Below are 8,412 nucleotides of genomic sequence, written 5' to 3' on the forward strand. Positions count from 1 at the left end.
GTGGGTTGGGGGGGTTGGCGAAGGGAAAAGCGAGGGGGGAGAGAGACAGAGAACAGCACAGGGGTCTACAGGTGCTTCCAGATGGTTGTCGTTTTGTGTTTTTTGGGGGGTGGGATTCAATCACAGAGTCAGGTTGCAGAATTAAAATGGGATGGAGAGGGGGGGAAATATGTCACCTGGCGTCAGCGGCTCACCAGATGATTGACAGGTGGGCAGCTGAGCAGGGAGGGATCTGTTGGTTATGACTCTCCTCTTTTTTATTTTCTGTTCGGTCCACTTTTTCAGGCTTCCTCTCATCTCCCCTCCTCCTTTTATTTATTTATAAAAAATTTATTAGCTTTTCGACATATCATTTTCAACAGTAGTTAAACTTACTTTCATATCATATACCTTTTTTTTACTTCCACCAATCGCATCTGAAAATTTTCCAATCCCTTCACTAAATATACATTTCATTACTTCCACAATTACATTTAACTCATAACTGATATCTCTATTCTTCCTCTACTTTTGCAATGTTTCATACATTTCTCCTTACAAAACTTCTTGCGGTCCTACTAGCGTCATTTGTTGATTACAGTTGCTCTTCAAATAATTCATATATTTCTACCAATTTTCTGTGAATCTCCGGTCCGGCAGGTTTTGAATCCTTCCTGTCATTTAATCTAATTCTGTGCCCCCCTTCCTCCTTTTAAAGACTCACCGTCTTCTCCTTGGCCTGGAATGCCCTCTCAGAGTCTCTTTTACTCCCCTTGGCCAACCTGGTGCCCTCCGGATCGAGGGGCTGCAGTGGCTCCCCCAGGAAGACAGGCTGCAGCATTTGGGACTTCTAAGTTTAGGGACGCAGGTGGCTCTGTGGCTTAAACCACAGAGCCTAGGACTTGCCAATCAGAAGGTTGGCAGTTCAAATCCCCTTGATGGGGTGAGCTCCCGTTGCTCGGTCCCTGCTCCTGCCCACCTAGCAGTTCGAAAGCACGTCAAAGTGCAAGTAGATAAATAGGTATCGCTCCAGCGGGAAGGTAAATGGCGTTTCCGTGCGCTGCTCTGGTTCGCCAAAAGCGGCTTAGTCCTGCTGGCCACATGACCCGGAAGCTGTACGCCGGCTCCCTCAGCCAATAAAGCGAGATGAGCACCGCAACCCCAGAGCTGGCCACGACTGGACCTAATGGTCAGGGGTCCCTTTACCTTAATTTTAGTGAAAGGGAAAGGCGACAGGATAGAGCAGGGGTCCCCAAACTAAGGCCCGTGGGCTGGATAAGGCCCAAGGGACTCATTTATCCGGTCCACGGTGACGCCCCGCTGCCCGCTGCCATTGCCCGCTCTTACTGGCACTGCACTGTGTGGCTGCCGACTTCCGGGTCGGAGGAGCACCAGAAATAGCTTGTGCGCATGCGCAAGCATTATTTGTGCATGCACAAGTGTTATTTCTAGTGCTCATTCAGGTCGGAGGAGGCCTGTGCACATGCGCACAAGCTATTTTCGGTGCTCCTCCGACCCAGAAGTGTGCCGGAAATAGTGTGTGCGCACACGTATGGGCACACGCTCTCCTGCCCTAGGGCCCACCGCGCAATCAGCGCTGGAGACACTGGCCCGAGGTGCGGTAAGTTGCTGACCCCTAGGATAGAGCATGGGTAGGCAAACTAAGGCCCAGGGGCCGGACCCGGCCCAATCACCTTCTAAATCCGGCCCGCGGACAGTCTGGGAAGCTGCGTGTTTTTTCTTGAGTAGAATGTGTGCTCTTATTTAAAATGCATCTCTGGGTTATTTGTGGGGCACAGGAATTCGTTCTCCCCCCCCAAAAAAAAATATAGCCCAGCCCCCCCACAAGGTCTGAGGGACAGTGGACCGGCCCCCTGCTGAAAAAGTTTGCTAAGCCCTGAGATAAAGGTTTCCCAGACTGTGCACAGCATGGAGAAAAGTTTTCCTCCCTCTCCTAACAGGCAAACTGCTGGACGTCCAAAGGTGAGGTTGGAAGATTCAGGACAGAGAAAAGAAAGGATTTCTTGCACAGGCTATGGAACTCATTGCCACAAGAGGCAGGGATGGGCACCAACCTGGGTGGCTTTTTAAAAAGATTGTATAAATTCATGGAGGAGCAATGGTTGCTATCCAGGCATGGCTCTGCCCTGCCTCCACAGTCAATGCTTCTGAAGACCAATGGCAGGAAACCTCAGAAAGAGAGATGGCTCCTGGGTTCAAATCCTGCTTGTTGGTTTCCCACAGGCGTAGGGTTGGCCGCTTTGAGAACAGGATGCTGGGCTAGGTGGGCCATTGGCGTGACCTAGCAGCCAGCTCTTCTTACGTTCTTATGATGATTTGAACTACAACTCCCATCAGTCCCAGCTGTGCTGATGGGCACTGTAATCCAAAACATTTGGATGGGCACCCAGATGGGTATAGGGCAGTATATTAATAATAATATTGGACTTCCGGCCTGCGTGCAAAACTCTGGTTCTTATGTTCTTATGATGGTTTGGACTACAACTCCCATCAGTCTCAGCTGTGCTGATGGGCATTGTAGTCCAAAACATTTGGATGGGCACCTAGCATTGGACTTCCGGCCTGCGTGCAAAACTCTGATTCAGCTGTTTCTGTTATTTTGGGGGCCATGAGCATGCAGGCCGTGGTGCTGCATGGACTTTGCATCTGATAGCTGAAGCCAACTTACCAACTCCGTTTCGCCCGGGGAATGTGCTCTCTGAAAGATTTGGCATCTCTGCAGCTCGCTCACTTTGGGAGCTTGATTTTGAGATGCTGAGCATTTTAGTCTTCAGAGAGGGCGAGATACCTGCTGCTGCTGCTGCTGCTGCTCCTTTAAGTGTAGCCTTTTTAATCCACGGGTAGGAATAATTGTTGCACCCGAGCAGAGACAAAAGGAGCCAAACGACACCAAGGGGTTAATCCAGAGAAAGAGCGTTTTATTCTGCCATCCGGAAGGGCAGAGGCACCTGTGTGATTCAGTTCACAAAAGACAGGCCGCACCGAAAACATTTTACAAGCAGGTTTTATCCTTTTTTCAAACCCCTTTTTCCCTGTCCCCCTTCACACATTCTTACATAGAATGTTGCTTTTTTCGTTCCCTGGTTCTGTTCCCGGAAGTATGTTGCAAATCAATGTACCAGGACAAGGTTGCTTAGATCTGGGAACCGAAAGGTTTTCTGTTCTCAGCTCTAGGTTTGTTACAGCGTTTTTGTTACAAAGAGGACTGCTTAGCTTGTGCTTTTTGTCTTAGAGGAAATTGCAGTTTTTAAAATGCGTACGCCGAGGCCTGGCTGGGGGGGGGGAATTCGCAAACCGTTTTTAGGGCTTTCTGGGGTAACCCTAACTGTACCCCTTCATTCCATACCTCTCAATTTTGGACAGCCTTTTTCTCAAAAAGGCTCGTCCCAGGAAGGCACAGGCTGATATTCTCGGGTCAGAGCTATAATCTGGGGGCGAAGCATGCGAGAAATCATATTGCGTGTCATTGTATGCAAGCATTGCAGCAAGCAAGGTACAGAAAAGCAAAAAAATTAGCAAAATGAAAAGTGGGCCAAGCAGCAGCAAAAACAGGCCTTTTACCCATCCTAGTTTTGGCAACCAGTCAAGCCATGACATGTCCCATCCCTCCCAGGTTTGGGTAGGAATATGGGCCACTGTTTCAAGTCCTGCTGCCAAATTGCGAATGGCCTCACCATGATCAGAGATGTTAAAGCAACAGGCCCCATCTGTGAGATTTAATGCTGCACAAAAGCCTCCATGTTGCGCCAGGAGAAAGTCCAACGCTAATCGGACTGAGAGAAACGCATTGCGTGTCTCATCCAATTGCGTGGCAATTAGCCTAAGGGCCGTGGCTGTCGTGTTAGCAACAATCTCTACCACTGCCTGGAGTCTGATTATGCGGTTCAAGTTATAGATTGGCCCCCTTGCCCCAGAGATTTTCTCTCCCCGATTCCAGGAGGCTGGCGCATAATGGGCCAGTATCCTTTCCGGAGGCCACTGATTTTGGCCCCAATCCTGGGAGCTGCCACCTGCAAGTGTTGCCAGGTCAGCCGAACGCCTCCTTCTAGGGGGTGCAGAGGATATCTGGTCAGGAATCCACATGGGGGGTATTAAGTAGGCTGGAAAACAGACCCCATACCATCCTCTTGGGAGGGCATGATAGGCCTTTCTGCCACACACCCAGTAAACGTCCTGACCATGGGCAGATATGGTGCCTGTCAGCAAGCGGGCTAGGCATGCAGTCAATTTGGAACCAAAAAAAGTTCCTGTCTTGGATTCAGGCATGTCAGTTGGGGCTGGGAAGGTAGGATCACAGTGGGAAGTGCCCACATAGGTCTGAGCGTCACTGGCGTCATTTGATTTGTTGACACAAAGGCAGCCAGTGATCCTGTGAACCTGGAAAGGGACGGAATGATTCCATAAAGAAGAATGGTTGCCCAGAGGCTGGAAGGCAACAAGTGGAGTTGTAACCAAGGATTCATTCCAAGGCACAGGGAGGAGTGGCATTCCTCCCAGAGCATCTACAGGGGCCAGAGTGCAAACGGCACAATTGGTCCGATTTGCAGAGAACGCAACCATCTCAGCAACCTGAATCCACTTATTATATGTGTGGTGGCCCCCCACGATTGCAGCAGTTGTCTGGTCACTGTGAGTGGTATTGGCATTTCAAAGGTCAAAGGCAGCAGAAATACCAGCACGGGGACCCACAGTCGTATTTGAGCCATTGTATGCACGTGGAGGGGCTTAGGTAAGTGCTAGAGAGTGGGCTGGGGTGTAATTACGCTGAAAGAAAAGACCCACTAGGCACCCTCCTCTGCAGGGGTGGCGTAAAGCAAATCAGGCCCAGGTACCTTCAGTAAAGTTCAGTTATGCAAAAGGAAAGGAAAGAAAATGTGAAAATGTCCTCTTTCAATCCATGCTGGATTCTTGAGCCGTGCAAAACGTCAGCTTCCAGAGTGACGTGAGCAGGGCTGTAGTGTGGTGGGCGTTCAGTCGTCTGGTGGGCTTTGGACGTCTTGGGTCTCTTCCAACAAGGCTGGAGCGATGTCTGGGCGTCTGGGTCCAGTCTGGTGGGCGGTGTAGATCAGGTGTCACAGATGCTGGTGACTTTAACAGCTGTAGAGAAACAGGACAGCCTCTAGCCGGTTTACCTGTCAAGAGAAGAGAAAAAGAAACACACGGCAGAACGACTGTACATTGACAGATAGCATTTGCACCTAAGGTATAGGCCTAGCAAACATTAATTCAAAAGGGTATGCTTGGCAGGAAACTTCGCAAGGGGTTAACAGTTCTGTTCCTTGGGTTTAGTTTTGCCAGCTGAGATTTTTTTTAAAAGTCTCATTCGTGTGCTCTAAAATTTCAGAGCTCCCGTGGCCTGTAAGCCATGTTGCAAATTTCAGTTGATTTGCCAAAGACTGCCAGTCTCTGTAAAAAGAACAATGCGCTCCTTGCTTCTGGCAAAGTTTCAAAGTTTCAAAATTCCTATGTTATGCTGCAGCTTGTTTTTCAGAACAAAATTGCACCTTAAAAAGTAAAACTTGACAAAGTTCACAGAAAGCATTCACTTGCTTTTAAGAAAGTCACTTTCCAGGTTAGTGCTTGGGGCAAGGGGGGTGGGTAACCCTTGGCCTTCTGGGTTTTTTTTGGATGAACCATAAATCCAGACAGTGTGGGGTTCAGGGTAGCTGGTTGGTGAGAATGCAGCATTTTCCTCTTGGGATAGCAGCCAAGAGATAACGCTCTGAAGCTACCTCCAAGTGCCTGGCACAAGGGGGGGGGGGGGAAAGCTGATGTCCTGTTACTTGCATGAATGAACGTTAGAAACAGTTAGTTCACTTGCTTCTAGCTGCAACAGTCTTTTAGCAAGAACAGAGATGAGAAGAAATCATTTTTGAGAAATCTTATTGTTCCCAGCCTGTGGGGGTGGGGTGTGTCGGGCGTGGGGCCTATGGGCATTCCATTTCCCAATGACCCTCTTGCCTGCAGATAGCGCACTGGCTTCTTCCCTAGGCGTCTTCTGTCCCTCCCGTGGACACCCTCTTGCATTTTTGGCTTTCTGGCTGCTTGAAGACAAACCCCTAATTATTTTGGCTGGGTCCTCTTCGAAAGAAGGGTCTGTGGTCCTGTACATCGGATGACTCCAGGGGGTCGTACAGTCAGTGGGTGGGCCATCAAAGTGGAGTTTTAGCTGCCTCAATTGCAACATCAGTATTGTCTGCTGCCCTGAGGGCATGTATCTTGCGGATTTCCTCAATGGTCAGTATTGTAATCCTAGGGTTTTCAATCCCTTGGGTTTAATTGTCTCTTTTTTAACAGTTCTGTCCCATGCGGCTCTCAAAGCCTTCTGCTCTGTTTCTTTCTGTCTGCCAATTCACAACCTTGCATTGTGCTGCTTCTAGAACCAAGAAGCCACATCCAGCTCACTCTTTTAAACGGTTCTACATACTGGAACACTCTGTCAGACTGCTTACTAGTCCATCTTATCTCTTTATCTAGAGTTTTTCTGAAGTCATCATCATCACAAACATCATCATCACCTTCCTCTTCACCTTCCTTGCTTGCATCAAAAGGGGGTTGGGTAGGGGAACCTCTTTTAGCCCTGGTGCAGTTGCTGCATAGGGTGGAGGGCGCAAATTATTATTCCTCCTTCCTCTTCTTCTGGGACTGTTCTTCTGGGACTGGCAAAACTGGTGGCTTTTTAACTTGTAATTGTACTGAACATAGTTTGACTTGGGCAGTCACAATTCTATTTTTCCGAAGCCATGAGGGATTTTGATCCACATTGGCTTTCCAGATAGAAATATAGGGAATCTGATCTGTGTGGGCCTTGAAAATGTTACCCCATAAAATGTTGACCAAGTTTGGATCCAAGGATCCTCCAGGAGGCTATTCTGGTAAATAGGAAGGCCAGTCAACTTCACATAAATGTTGGAGTCTGCTTTTTTTGAGTTTACATCCCCACTCTTCTGCTTTCATGGCACTTTTCCAGTTTTCCAGAAAGCTCTGTAGTGGTGTCTCAAGAATTGTTTTACTGCTTTTATTTCCCATGACTCTGGGATCCTGGGGACACTGGGACACTCAGCCCTCCTAACGTTATTTTCTCTCACTCAGTCACAGGCCGGACGTTGCTTTCAACGTCTCACACACTCAAAACATTCACTGGAGTGTCCCCACACGCACATTCAGAAAACAAAAACAAAAACCCATGCACCTCCCCCAATCCCCTTTCCCCCCAAAAAATAACCACAACCGGCAGCGTTTAGACTTCGACCGGGGCCCAAGAGCACGCTACTGCTTCTTTTGGACACAAAAAGAACCATAACCGGCAGCGCTTAGACTTCGACCGGGGCCCAAGAGCACTCTACTGCTTCTTTTGGACACAAAAAGAACCATAACCGGCAGCGCTTAGACTTCGACCGGGGCCCAGGAGCACTCTACTGCTTCTTTTGGACACAAAAAGAACCATAACCGGCAGCGCTTAGACTTCGACCGGGGCCCAAGAGCACTCTACTGCTTCTTTTGGACACAAAAAGAACCATAACCGGCAGCGCTTAGACTTCGACCGGGGCCCAAGAGCACTCTACTGCTTCTTTTGGACACAAAAAGAACCATAACCGGCAGCGCTTAGACTTCGACCGGCGCCCTGCAGCACCCTTTTTGCTGCTTTTCTGGGCAATACCAAAACCAGTGGCACTTCTTCTACCCTGCTGGCGGAGTTGATCAGACTCTCTTATTGCTCCCACCTATCCCTGTGGAGCTTACCTTGTTCCTCGAGGTACCTTCTTTCTGCACGGCCGTTGCTCTTTCTCTCCGTCACTTGTCGCGTGTCCACTCAGGAACGGGTGGCCAGTCCCTCCCACGAAGTTGGCAGGATGCGCGCTGGAACTGTTGACCCAGGATCCTGAGCTGCTCGCCTTGCAGTGACGCCCTGGACCTCTTTGTCCCTCGATCTCGGGGAACGTGGTTATTCCCGGCCGATGCACCAGAAATATGTAGCCTTTTTAATCCATGGGTAGGAATAATTGTTGCACCCGAGCAGAGACAAAAGGAGCCAAACGACACCAAGGGGTTAATCCAGAGAAAGAGCGTTTTATTCTGCCATCCGGAAGGGCAGAGGCACCTGTGTGATTCAGTTCACAAAAGACAGGCCGCACCGAAAACATTTTACAAGCAGGTTTTATCCTTTTTTCAAACCCCTTTTTCCCTGTCCCCCTTCACACATTCTTACATAGAATGTTGCTTTTTTCGTTCCCTGGTTCTGTTCCCGGAAGTATGTTGCAAATCAATGTACCAGGACAAGGTTGCTTAGATCTGGGAACCGAAAGGTTTTCTGTTCTCAGCTCTAGGTTTGTTACAGCGTTTTTGTTACAAAGAGGACTGCTTAGCTTGTGCTTTTTGTCTTAGAGGAAATTGCAGTTTTTAAAATGCGTA

At 48.9% G+C, this 8,412-nt stretch overlaps 1 long non-coding RNA gene across 1 annotated transcript; it reads right to left on the bottom strand.

Moving 5' to 3' along the window:
- Positions 1-2,897: 2,897 nt before the first annotated feature.
- Positions 2,898-8,186, bottom strand: LOC310657753. The gene is made up of 2 exons (XR_014501898.1): positions 7,744-8,186; positions 2,898-5,132 (listed from the first exon to the last, which is right to left on the bottom strand). It is a non-coding gene; the product is annotated as an uncharacterized lncRNA (long non-coding RNA).
- Between the last annotated feature and the right edge of the window lie 226 nt (positions 8,187-8,412).

The sequence above is a fragment of the Podarcis tiliguerta genome (genome assembly GCF_965153285.1).
Source record: "Podarcis tiliguerta genome assembly, chromosome: 9".
In the NCBI taxonomy this organism is placed as follows: domain Eukaryota; kingdom Metazoa; phylum Chordata; class Lepidosauria; order Squamata; family Lacertidae; genus Podarcis; species Podarcis tiliguerta.